The sequence below is a fragment of the Balaenoptera borealis genome (genome assembly GCF_965194805.1).
Source record: "Balaenoptera borealis genome assembly, chromosome: 13".
Taxonomy (NCBI): domain Eukaryota; kingdom Metazoa; phylum Chordata; class Mammalia; order Artiodactyla; family Balaenopteridae; genus Balaenoptera; species Balaenoptera borealis.
This window is the reverse complement of record NC_138870.1, coordinates 35465925-35480250: the sequence shown is the minus strand read 5'-3', so window position 1 is coordinate 35480250 and position 14326 is coordinate 35465925. Positions and strand designations below refer to the sequence as shown.

Genomic DNA, 14326 nt, shown 5'->3' with positions numbered 1-14326 from the left:
TGCTGTACACTGCCACAACCTCTTTAGAGAGTAATTTGGCAATATTTATCAAAATGTACCACATATCCCTTTCACCAAGCACCTTCACCTGTAGGAACTTAATCTACAGATACACACATGAGCAACAAATGCTAAGATATGGCTGCCATTAATGGCAAATGATTGAAAACAACCTAAATGTCCATCAAATAAATTATGCACTATCTAGAACCATGGAATACTAAGAAATCATTTAAAAGAATAAGAACAGTCTAAATATATTGCATAACGTATCCTAATTTTTCTCCTGGCAAGTCCCGAAGGTCATTCCCCATAAATACACTGCCAGTTGGGCTTCCCTGGTGGCGCAGTGGTTGAGAATCTGCCTGCCAATGCAGGGGACACGGGTTCGAGCCCTGGTCTGGGAAGATCCCACATGCCGCGGAGCAACTAGGCCCGTGAGCCACAACTACTGAGTCTGCGCATCTGGAGCTTGTGCTCCACGATAAGAGAGGCCGCGACAGTGAGAGGCCCACGCACCGCGATGAAGAGTGGCCCCCACTCGCCGCAACTAGAGAAAGCCCTCATACAGAAACGAAGACCCAACACAACCAAAAATAAATTAATTAATTAATTAAAAAAAAATATATATATATATATACTGCCAGTTGTGTCAAAAATAAAAGGGAAGAGGGAAGCATGGGTGTATATACCTTTATGCATATATATGAACACACTACCTCTGGAAGGATATTACCTATGGGGAAAAAAATGATAAAAGAGGCTGTCTCAATAGGGATAACTTAGAAGACACTGTACCTATTCCAATGCCTTTTGAATTTCTGACATGTGCATGCATAATCTACTCTTTTAAAAAACCCGGTTTTTATAAGTCTGAGTTATATATCTTCAGGGATTTAAATTGAAAGTATATGAATCATTTAGGGGGAGAGGATTCTGGGAAGACAGCAGAGTAGGAAGCACTAGCAATCTGTCTCTCAACCTACACAAAAAATTACACTGGCATAATGTCTGATTTAACTATTGTGGAACTCTGGACTCTGCTGAAGCCTTGTCCCTTCCAAGGAAGACATGGGTGGTAAAACTGAGGTTAAATTCAGCTCTTAGCACAGTAGCAGCTGCCCATCTCCCACCCCTACCCACTTGGCAGGAAGCTGTGTACATGTTCCTAGAGCAGCTTACACATTGCTTATGGGAGTCAGACTGGGGAAAAAGTACCCTATCCTCCAAATATCAGAGAACTGTGCTCCAATCACTGATTGCTGCTTCTGATCAGAGGGGCAGACAAACAGGCGAACAGCCATTATTATTATACCTCCCCCGATTGTTGCAAGTCCCTCTTATTCTGGCTGAAGTGACTTCCAGGGGATATAAAGGACCAGAACCCTTCCATCCTTCATTTTTCACGTCTTCCTCTTTTGGGAGCCAGACATTAAAGATAAGAATGTTCAAAAAAAAAACTGTATACATGGGGGAAGTTAGAAAGTAAATGGGCACAACAAGGGAAAGGCTCAGAAAGAACAGAGAAGACTTTGTTTATACCTCAGACTGATCCTCAGTACAGAAACAGCCAACAATAAAAAACAAAAACAATAACAACAACAAACCCAGCAAGCCCAGGGGTACAGGGAGAATCTGACTTACAGAGTTACCACATTATTAGATTCAAATGCCCAGTGTTCAACAAAAAAATCACAAATCATACAAAGAAACGGCAAAGTATTGCTCATTCAAAGAAAAAAATGAATCAACAGAAACTGCTCCTGAAAGAGACCTAATGGCAGATCTACTGGATGAAAAAACTTTAAAATAACAGTCTCTAAGATGCACAAAGAACTAAAGAAAGATGTGGGAAAAGCCAAGAAAGCAATGTGTGAACAAAATGGAAATATCAATAAAGAAATAAAAAACCTAAAAGGAAACCAAAAAGAAATTTCATAGCTAATAAGACCAATAATTACAATAAAAAATTCACTAGAGGGATTCAAAGGCAGAAGAAAGAATCAGTGAACTTGAAAAATAGGACAAGGAAATAGGAAATTATTGTCTGAAGGACAGAAAGAAAAAAGATTGAAGAAAAGTGAACAGAACCTAAGGGATCTGTGGAGCACCATTAAGTGGACCAATATACACTTAATATATACATCCTGCTGGGAATCTCAGCAGGAGGAGAGAGAGAAAGGGGTAGAGAAGATACCTGAATAAATAATGGCTGAAAACTCCCAAATCTGATGAAAGACATGAATATAAACATCCAAGAAGCTCAAAAAACCCCAAGATGAACTCCAAGAAGCTCAAAAGACACATTATAATCAAACTTTAAAGATAGAGACAAACGGAGAATCTTGAAAGCAGTGAGAAATCATCATCATCTATATAAGGGGTCTTCAACCAAGATTTAGCAGATTTATCATCAGAAACTTTGGAGGCCAGAAGACAGTGGACTGATATGTTCAAAGTGTTAAAAGAAAAAACTGCCAACAAAGACTGCTATATCCACCAAAACTGTCCTTCATAAGTGAGGGAGAAATTAAGACATTCCCAGATAAACAAAAGCTGAGGAAGTTCATGATACTAGATCTGTCATGCAAGAAATGCTTAAGGGAGCCCTGCAAGGTGAAATGAAAGGACACTAGATGGTAACTCGAAGCTGTATGGAGGAATAAAGAGCTCAATAAAGTTAAATGCATGGGCAGTTAAAACAGCTAGTATTACTGTAAATAGTTGGAAACTGCACTTTTTATTTGCAACATGATTTAGGAGACTATGACATTCAAAGAAAAAAATTATTAGTGTAAAAACTAGTATCACTGTAATGTTCATTTATAACTCCAAGTCTTATTTTCTAGATAATTTAATATGCTAATGCATTTAAAATAATTATTAGTTTATGGTTTGGGGCAGCACACAATGTATAACAATGTAATTGTGGACCATCAACAAATGAAGAGGTAGAGACAGAGCTGTAAAGGAGTACAGGCTTTGTATGTTATTGTAGGTAAGCTGGTATAAATTTAAATTAGTGTTACAATTTTAGGATGTTAAATGTCATCTCCATTGTACCCACAAAGATAACAGCTATAGAATATACACAAAAGAAAACAAGATAGAAATTTAAACATTTCACTACAAAAAATCAACTAAAAACAAAAGAAGACCTGAATGCAGGAAATGAGGAACAAAAAAGCTATAGGGCATATAGAAAACAAATAGCACAATGACAGGAGTAAGTCCCTCCTCAGTAATTACTTTTAAGTGTAAATGGTTTAAATTATCCAGTCCAAAGACAGAAACTGGCAGAATGAATAAAAACATATGATCCAACAATATGTTATCTACAAGAGATTCACTTGAGACCCAAAGACACAAACAGGTGGAAAGTAAAAGGATGGAAAAAAGATATTCCATGCACATAGTAACCAAAAGAGAGCAAGAGTGGCTATAATAATAGCAGACAAATAAACTTTAAATAAAAATGGTTACAAGAGACAAGGACATTATGTATTAATAAAAGTTTCAATAAAGCAAAAAGATATAACAATTACAAACATTTACACACCTAATGACAAACTATAAAAATATATGAAACAAAAACTGACAAAATTGAAGGGAGAAATAAACAGTTTCACAATAATAAGTAAGGAAATAAGTAAGTAAGGGAATAGTGGGCTTAAGCAACACAATACACTAACTACATCTAACAGACATATACACAACAATCCAAACTTCAACAGAGTACACATTCTTCTCAAGTGCACATGGAACATTTCCCTGTATTGGTGCACATATTAAGTCTCAATAGATTTAAAAAGAAAAATCTGGAAAATTCACAAAATTGTGGAAATTAATGCACTTTTAAACAAACGAAGAAGAAAACACAAGGGAAAGTAAGAAATAGTTAGAGATGAATGAAAATGAAAACACAACATACCAATGAACAGATAAACAAAGTGCAGTACACACACACACTGCTATACTTAAAATAGATAACCAACAAGGACTTACTGTAAAAAATTTAAATAAAAAGAATGTACTCCTAGCCCATCTGAAAACCCCAATCAATTTCCCCAAATATCACTAAAGTATCTTTTAAACCTATTTAAAAATCCACTAAGGAATTCTAAATAATATAAAGCATTTAAAACACACACACACACACACACACACACAAAATATAGTACACACATACACAATGGAATATTACTCAGCCTTTTAAAAGAAAAAGGAAATTCTATAATATGCTACTACATGGATGAACCTTGAAGACACTATGCATAATGAAATAAGCCAGTAACAAAGGACAAATACTATATGATTCCACTTAAGTACTTAAAGTAGTCAAAATCATAATGACAGAAAGCATAATAGTGGTTGCCAGGGACTGAGGGAGGGGGAGAATGAACTGATAAAATTGCTTTGGAGAGTTGTTGTTTAATTGGTGTAGAGTTTCAGTTTTACAGGTGAAAAGAGTTAAGGGGATGGAGGGTGGTGATGTGCATAATAATGTGAATGTATTTAATACCACTGAACTATACACTTAAAATGGTTAAGATGAGCTTTAAATGACACAATAGACCAGATAGATTTAATTGATATTTATAGGACATTCCATCCAAAAACAGCAGATTACACTTTCTTCTCAGGTGTGCATAGAACATTCTCCAGGATAGATCACATCTTGGGTCACAAATCAAGCCTCAGTAAATTTAAGAAAACTGAAATCATATCAAGCATCTTTTCTGACCACAACATTATGACATTAGAAATCAATTACAGGGAAAAAGAACGTAAAAAATACAAACACAAGGAGGCTAAACAATACGTTACTAAATAACCAAGAGATCACTGAAGAAATCAAAGAGGAAATCAAAAAATACCTAAAGACAAATGACAATGAAAACATGACAATCCAAAACCTATAGGATGCAGCAAAAGCAGTTCTAAGAGGGAAGTTTATAGCAATACAAGCCTACCTCAAGAAACAAGAAAAATCTCAAATAAATAATCTAAACTTACACCTAAAGGAACTAGAGAAAGAAGAACAAACAACACCCAAAGTTAGCAGAAGGAAAGAAATCATAAAGATCATAGCAGAAATAAATGAAATAGAAACAAGGAAAACAATAGCAAAGATCAATAAAACTAAAAGCTGGTTCTTTGAGAAGATAAACAAAATTGATAAACCATTAGCCAGACTCATCAAGAAAACAAGGGAGAGGATTCAAATCAATAAAATTAGAAATGAAAGAGGAGAAGTTACAACAGACACTACAGAAATACAAAGCATCCTAAGAGACTACTACAAGCAACTCTATGCCAATAAAATGGACAACCTGGAAGAAATGGACAAATTCTTAGAAAGGTATACCCTTCCAAGACTGAATCAGGAAGAAATAGAAAATATGAACAGACCAATCACAAGTAATGAAATTGAAATTGTGATTAAAAATCTTCCAACAAACAAAAGTCCAGGACCAGATGGCTTCACAGGTGAATTCTATCAAACATTTAGAGAAGAGCTAACACCCATCCTTCTCAAACTCTTCCAAAAAACTGCAGAGGAAGGAACACTCCCAAACTCATTCTATGAGGCCACAATCACCCTGATGTCAAAACCAGACAAAGATACTACAAAAAAAGAAAATTACATACCAATATCATTGATGAATGTAGATGCAAAAATCCTCAACAAAAAACTAGCAAACAGAATCCAACAACACATTAAAAGGATCACACACCATGATCAAGTGGGATTTATCCCAGGGATGCAAGGATTCTTCAATATAGGCAAAGCAATCAATGTGATACACTATATTAACAAATTGAAGAATAAAAACCATATGATCATCTCAATAGATGCAGAAAAAGCTTTTGACAAAATTCAACACCCATTTATGATAAAAACTCTCCAGAAAGTGGGCATAAAGGGAACCTACCTCAACATAGTAAAGGCCACATATGACAAACCGACAGCAAACATCATCCTCAATGGTGAAAAACTGAAAGCATTTCCTCTAAGATAAGGAACAAGACAAGGATGTCCACTCTCACCACTATCATTCAACATAGTTTTGGAAGTCCTAGCCATGGCAATCAGAGAAGAAAAAGAAATAAAAGGAATACAAATTGGAAAAGAAGAAGTGAAACTGTCACTGTTTGCAGATGACATGATACTATACACAGAGAATCCTAAAGATGCCACCAGAAAACTACTAAAGCTAATCAATGAATTTGGTTAAGAAGCAGGATACAAAATTAATGCACAGAAATCTCTTGCATTCCTATACACTAATGATGAAAAATCTGAAAGAGAAATTAAGGAAACACTCCCATTTACCACTGTGACAAAAAGAATAAAATACCTAGGAATAAACCTACCTAGGGAGACAAAAGACCTGTATGAAGAAAACTATAAGACACTGATGAAAGAATTTAAAGACGATACCAACAGATGGAGAGATATGCCATGTTCTTGGACTGGAACAATCAATATTGTGAAAATGACTATACTACCCAAAGCAATCTACAGATTCAGTGCAATCCCTATCAAATTACCAATGGCATTTTTTACGGAACTAGAACAAATAATCTTAAAATTTGTATGGAGACACAAAAGACCCCGAATAGCCAAAGCAGTCTTAAGGGAGAAAAACAGAGCTGGAGCAATCAGACTTCCTGACTTCAGACTATCCTACAAAGCTACAGTAATCAAGACAATATGGTACCGGCACAAAAACAGAAATATAGATCAATGGAACAGGATAGAAAGCCCAGAGATAAACCCACGCACCTATGATCAACTCATCTATGACAAAGGAGGCAAGGATATACAATGGAGAAAAGACAGTCTCTTCAATAAGTGGTGCTGGGAAAACTGGACAGCTACATGTAAAAGAATGAAATTAGAACACTCCCTAACACCATACACAAAAATAAACTCAAAATGGATTCGAGACCTAAATGTAAGACCGGACACTATAAAACTCTTAGAAGAAAACACAGGAAGAACACTCTTTGACATAAATCACAGCAAGATCTTTTTTGACCCAGCTCCTAGAGAAATGGAAATAAAAACACAAATAAACAAATGGGACCTAATGAAACTTAAAAGCTTTTGCACAGCAAAGGAAACCATAAACAAGACCAAAAGACAACCCTCAGAATGGGAGAAAATATTTGCAAATGAAGCAACTGACAAAGGATTAATCTCCAAGATTTACAGGCAGCTCATGCAGCTCAATAACAAAAAAACAAACAACCCAATCCAAAAATGGGCAGAAGACCTAAATAGACATTTCTCCAAAGAAGATATACAGATGGCCAACAGACACATGAAAGTATGCTCAACATCCTTAATCATTAGAGAAATGCAAATCAAAACTACAATGAGATATCATCTCACACCGGTCAGAATGGCCATCATCAAAAAATCTAGAAACAATAAATGCTGGAGAGGGTGTGGAGAAAAGGGAACACTTTTGCACTCTTGGTGGGAATGTAAATTGATACAGCCACTATGGAGAACAGTATGGAGGTTCCTTAAAAAACTACAAATAGAACTACCATACGACCCAGCAATCCCACTACTGGGCATATACCCTGAGAAAACCATAATTCAAAAAGAGTCATGTACCAAAATGTTCATTGCAGCTCTATTTACTATAGCCAGGACATGGAAGCAACCAAAGTGTCCATCATCGGATGAATGGATAAAGAAGATGTGGCACATATATACAATGGAATATTACTCAGCCATAAAAGGAAATGAAATGGAGGTATTTGTAATGAGGTGGATGGAGTTAGAGTCTGTCATACAGAGTGAAGTAAGTCAGAAAGAGAAAAACAAATACAGTATGCTAACACATATATATGGAATCTAAGGAAAAAAAAAAAAAAAGGGTCATGAAGAACCTAGTGGCAAGATGGGAATAAAGACACAGAACTACTAAAGAATGGACTTGAGGATATGGGGAGGGGGAGGGGTGAGATGTGACAGAGTGAGTGTCATGGACATATATACACTACCAAATGTAAAATAGATAGCTAGAGGGAAGCAGCCACATAGCACAGGGAGATCAGCTCGGTGCTTTGTGACCACCTAGAGGGGTGGGATAGGGAGGGTGGGAGGGAGGGAGATGCAAGAGGGAAGCGATATGGGAACATATGTATATGTATAACTGATTCACTTTGTTATAAAGCAGAAACTAACACACCGTTGTAAAGCAATTATACTTCAATAAAAATGTTAAAAAAAAAAAGATGAAAAGACAACCCTCAGAATGGGAGAAAGTATTTGCAAACGAATCAACAGACAAAGGATTAATCTCCAAAATATATAAACAGCTCATGCAGCTCAATATTAAAAAAACAAACAACCCAATCCAAAAATGGGCAGAAGACTTAAATAGACATTTCTCCAAAGAAGACATACAGATGGCCAAGAAGCACATGAAAAGCTGCTCAACATCACTAATTATTAGAGAAATGCAAACCAAAACTACAATGAGGTATCACCTCACACCAGTTAAAATGGGCATCATCAGAAAATCTACAAACAACAAATGCTGGAGAGGGTGTGGAGAAAAGGGAACCCTCTTGCACTGTTAGTGGGAATGTCAATTGATACAGCCACCATGGAGAACAGTATGGAGGTTCATTAAAAAACTAAAAATAGGGGCTTCCCTGGTGGCACAGTGGTTGAGAATTTGCCTGCCAATGCAGGGGACACGGGTTCGAACCCTGGTCTGGGAAGATCCCACGTGCCGCGGAGCAACTGGGCCCGTGAGCCACAATTACTGAGCCTGCGCGTCTGGAGCCTGTGCTCCGCAACAAGAGAGGCCGCGATAGTGAGAGGCCCACGCACCGCGATGAAGAGTGGCCCCCACTTGCTGCAACTAGAGAAAGCCCTCGCACAGAAACGAAGACCCAACACAGCCATAAATAAATAAATTAATTAAAAAAAAAAAAAACAACTAAAAATAGAATTACCGTATGACCCAGCAATCCCACTACTGGGCATATACCCAGAGAAAACCATAATTCAAAAAGACACATGCACCCCCAGTGTTCATTGCAGCACTATTTACAATAGCCAGGTCATGGAAGCAACCTAAATGCCCATCGAAAGATGAATGGATAAAGAAGATGTGGTACATATATACAATGGGATATTACTCAGCCATTAAAAGGAACGAAATTGGGTCATTTGTAGAGACGTGGATGAATCTAGAGACTGTCATACAGAGTGAAGTAAATCAGAAAGAGAAAAACAAATATCATACATTAATGCATATATGTGGAACCTCGAAAAATGGTACAGATGAACCAGTTTGCAGGGCAGAAATTGATACACAGATGTAGCGAACAAACGTATGGACACCAAAGGGGGAAAGCGGTGGGGGGTGGGGGGGTGTGATGGTGGGATGAATTGGGAGATTGGGATTGACATGTAGACACTAATATGTATAAAATAGATAACTAATAAGAACCTGCTGTATAAAAAAAAAAAGATGCCTGTGTCCCTACTGCCACCTAATGGTTCTTTGAGCATTAAGGTCTCCATTGCGTAGTTCTTTTTTTCCCAACTGCTGACACTATACCAAGAAACTGGCTAAATGTGACCATATCAAACTATGTACCACTAGTCTTACTGTGGCAAAACTCTGGGGCTCATTCTGGTTTCTGGAAAAAGTCATGTTAACTGTCTCCTTTTTCCTCTTTACATTTGGGAATGTATATCCCCCTACTCCCCATGGTTGTTTGGTATAAGTATCATTTTAAAAAAAGATTGTTTTATAATCTATCCACTGTGCAATAAAAGTGATGTGGAATGTAAAAAAAAAAAAAGGTTAAGATGGAAGTTTTATGCTATATGTATTATACTACAATAAAAAATAATTTAAGAAATAAATCACAATATCAGTATAAGGTTTCTAACACTAGACAGACAACAGTTAGTTTCAGATGATGTCAAGAAAGATTATTTATACTGTGTTCTGACTACCCCATGGTCAAAATAATTCTGCCACTAGATTCCATTTTAGTTAGGTCAATGCAAAAGAAACAAAACAAAAAATTATTAAAGTTTTACAACACACTCAAAATAGGAATTTCAAGCTTCATCATAATTCTAGACCTACATACAAAAATAGAAATTGATAAGCATAATAAACACATCAGTGTAGATGAGTTTTGGGAAAATAAAAGGCAAGTAACGAAGAGAAAAATAACTTGAATTGACACTAAAAGAGCTCATTAGCTACAGTAATCAAAACAGTATGATACCAGCATAAAAAGAGACACATAGGCCAAATGGAACAGAACTGAAAGCCCTGAAATAAACCCATGCATATATGGCCAACTAATATTTCACAGAGGAGGCAAGAATACTCAACGGAGAAAAGAAAGTTTCTTCAATAAATGGTGCTGAAGAAATCAGGTTATTCACATGTAAAAGAAGGAAACTAGAGCCCTATCATACACTATTCACAAAAATTAACACAAAATGCACTAAAGACTTAAATGTAAGACTGGAAACCATAAAACTCCTACAAGAAAACAGGAAAGAGAGTTCCTTGATATGGGTCTTGGCAATGATTTTTTAGATATGACATCTAAAACACAGGCAACAAAATAAAAAATAAATAAGTGATACTATATCAAACTATGAACCTTCTGCACAGCAAAAGAAATGATTAACAAAATGAAAGACAAACTACAGAATGGGAAAAAAATATTTGCAAATCATATATGTGGATAAAGAGTTAATATCCAAAATAAAGAACTCATACAACTCAATAGCAAAAACAAAAAAAACCCCACACAAAACCAAATAACACGATTAAAAATGGGCAAAGGACCTGAACATAAATTTTTCCAAAGAAGATATATGAATGGCCAACAGGTACATGAAAAGGTGCTCAACATCACTAATCATTAGGGAAATGCAAATCATCACCACAATGAGATATCACCTCACACCTCTTAGAATGACCAGCATCAAAAGGACAAGATGTAACAAATGCTGGGAGGATGTGGAGAAAAGGGAACCTTTGTGCACTGTTGGTGGGATTGTAAATTGGTACAGCCACTACAGAAAACAGTATGAGATTCCTCAAAAAATTAAGAAGAGAACTACCATATGATCCAGCAATTCCACATCTGGGTATACATTTGAAGAAAATAAAAACACAAACTTGAAAACATACATGCACCCCAATGTTCATAGCAGCATAATTTACAATAGCCAAGATACAGAAGCAACCTAAGTATCAATCAACTGATATACAGACAAAGAAGTTACATGCACAATACAATATTATTCAGCCATAAAAGAGAAAGAAATTCTGCCATTTGCAACAACATGGATGGACCTTGAGGGCATCATGGTAAGTGATATAAGCCAGACAGAGAGACAAAAACTGTATGATCTCACTTATATATGGAATTTTTTTAAAAACTCATAGAAAAAGAGATCATATCCATGGTTACCAGAGGTGGGGGTTGGGGAGTAGTGGGGTGGGAATTGGATGAAGGTGGTCAAAAGGTACAAACTTCCAGTTATAAGATAAATAAGTACTGAGGATGTAATGTACAACATGATGTTTATAGTTAACAATGCTATCTGGTGTATTTGAAAGTTGACAAGAGAGTAAATCCTAAGAGTTCTCATCACAAGGAAAAAAATATTTTTCTTTTTTGTGGTGTTTATATGAGACAATGGATATTAACTAAACTTACTGTGATAATCATTTTGCAATATATGTAAGTCAATTCATTATGCTGTACACCTTAAACTTATACAGTGCTGTATGTCAATTATATTTCAGTAAAACTGGAAAAAAAGAGCTTATTAGTAATTAAATTTAGTTTAGTTCATTAGATATATATTATCCAAGGTACTGGAGGGAAAACAAGACATGAGATACATTCTATCTATCTATCTATCTAAATAACTAGACAAGTAAAAGAAATTTTTAATAAAGGCAATATAAGGTCATCAGTGAAACAGTGGCAAAAAACTTTACAACAGGAAAGGAAGAAAAGTGGAATCAAGAAAGATATTGAGTCTTATTATCTCGAGCACTACTGATTTCACTGAATGGATCTGAATTTGAAAGAAGGCCATGGAAGTTGGGCATACTTCACTAGGGACAGGGTAAGCGGAAAATAACACCTGATACGTGGAAACAACATAATTCACATTTTCACATTTAAATAAGAAACATTTTAAAATTTTCTTCTGCAGCAAGAAGCAACAACCTGCTCTACCACAACATTCTAATAATCTCTGAATAATTTGCTTTTCATTTTGATAGCCAAAAGCAAAACTCTCATGGCCATATGTTTACAGATAGTAAATTATATCTCTACCAAACTTGACTGCAAGCTCTTTGAAAGCTAGGATAGTGTCTCTAATGCAGTGTTTGACATAAACAGACGCAGAATGAATATTCAGTGAATTTAAATAAACTATGAGAAAGCAAGTATAGTATTATTTTCTGAAAATACATGCCTTAAAACACTAATCCTAAAATTTGCACTGTGAAGAAAAATTCAAGCCAAAAATTTGATAAATTATGCAAACTTTACTATTCATCCTCCTGTCACAGACCACTAATGAGCATATTAACATATTAAAATCTCTGAAAAGTACTGAAATGCCAAAATCAACCTACCTCTTTTAAATCTAGCATTTCCCAAATGTAAGGGGGCTAACAGAATCTTTTTTGTTCTTCCTCAGACCACTAAGACCCTTCAGAATTATCATTCTATCAAATACTTTGGGAAATTCTCTATTAGAGTCCAAAAGGTAAATGTATGCAAACTGTTACAGAAGAATGAATTATAATATTCCTGAATATTTAAACATATCACTGAATTTACCTTCAATTTCACTGGACTCTATTAACTACATGGTCTCCCAACCAAATTGCTTAAAACTATATTGATGACAGCAAGAGAAGATAAACCGGAAACTTAAATATTTAATCTCCTCTCTATTCAACAGCTAATATAAAGATTGTCACAATTAGATTTAAACACACACACACACACACACACACACACACACACAGCACTATGCCAAACTCTTCCATAGCATCAAAGTCCTTTTTTCCTTCCACCTTATTCTTTCAAATCAGATAGGAGTTTATAGATAGGAGATAGGAGATAGGAGAACCTAGATAGGAGAACAGATAGGAGAACCAAGGTCAAAATTCTCAAAAAGTTTACTTCTCATAAAACATAGATCACTGAAATGAGCAACTATTTAAAAACTACCCTAGAACAAATGTGACTATCTGTGCCCACAAGACAGAGTATCGTTAAGAATTTCTCAACTGCTTTATCTCCAGTATGGAAAAGTATCAATGTAACTTGAAGAACATTTAGATGCTACGAGATTGATAATGCCGCTCATGATGTACACCAACTAACAAACATACTAAAGTAATCTCAACCCTGCTCTCACCTTGCCTTTGGTCCAACAAAAAATCATGTCTGACCTATGACCCACATATAGATTTTTAGGATTACTGACTTCTCATTAATTCAAAACCTAGCAAATTCTGGGCATATTTTAGAGAAAAAACAAGGAGCCTGAAAAAAAAGTCTTTCTAGACCCAATGTCACTGACTATTCAGAGTCAAAATCTAGTCAAGCAATGAAAAAAGACTATAAATAGAATATTTAAAATCTGGAAAAGGTGGATAGTGAGATTTTTTTTTTTTAATGAAGAGCTATCAAAGAAGACGAGGGGGGGAGAATGAATATATCTTAATAAAGCTTTGCTAATTGAAGATATAGTATTTAGGAAACAAAAAATTAAGTATTTTTGGAAGTTTTTGGTTTAAGTACTCTGAGAAAAATTATCAGATGTCCAAATTAGCAATTTTAAAGCACATATTTCTATTATTAATATAAAAACCATTATTCTAAATTATTAAGGAAAATAGGCAAAATGATCCTATTAAATGTATAACTGTATTGTTCATGCTTTTAAATAGTGCTAGAAAGGTACCAAGGAAGGACAGCTGGATATTTTTATATCTTTACTTGAAAATACGCATATCTATTATTATAGCTACAGTAGCAAGGAAACCTTGACCTATTTAAGAACAACTGATAGCTAAATGATAAATCAGCATCTTAAAAAAGAAAGGCTCTATTTCTGAAAGTACTGATAGGGTTTGTACTGGTTTGTACTTTCTATGAGCAGTGTACATTAGTTATTTTGGAAAGGATCTTTTCATAGTGTATTAAGATGTATGTAGGTATATAATTTGTACATTGAATTCTAATGCTTGATCTGTTTTATCAAAGGACC

The 14326-nt window shown here is 35.4% G+C and overlaps 1 protein-coding gene across 22 annotated transcripts in view; it reads right to left on the bottom strand.

Moving 5' to 3' along the window:
* PPHLN1 (periphilin 1) overlaps positions 1-14326 on the bottom strand; it is a 259607-nt gene that overhangs the window by 82686 nt on the left and 162595 nt on the right. The window lies entirely within an intron of this gene.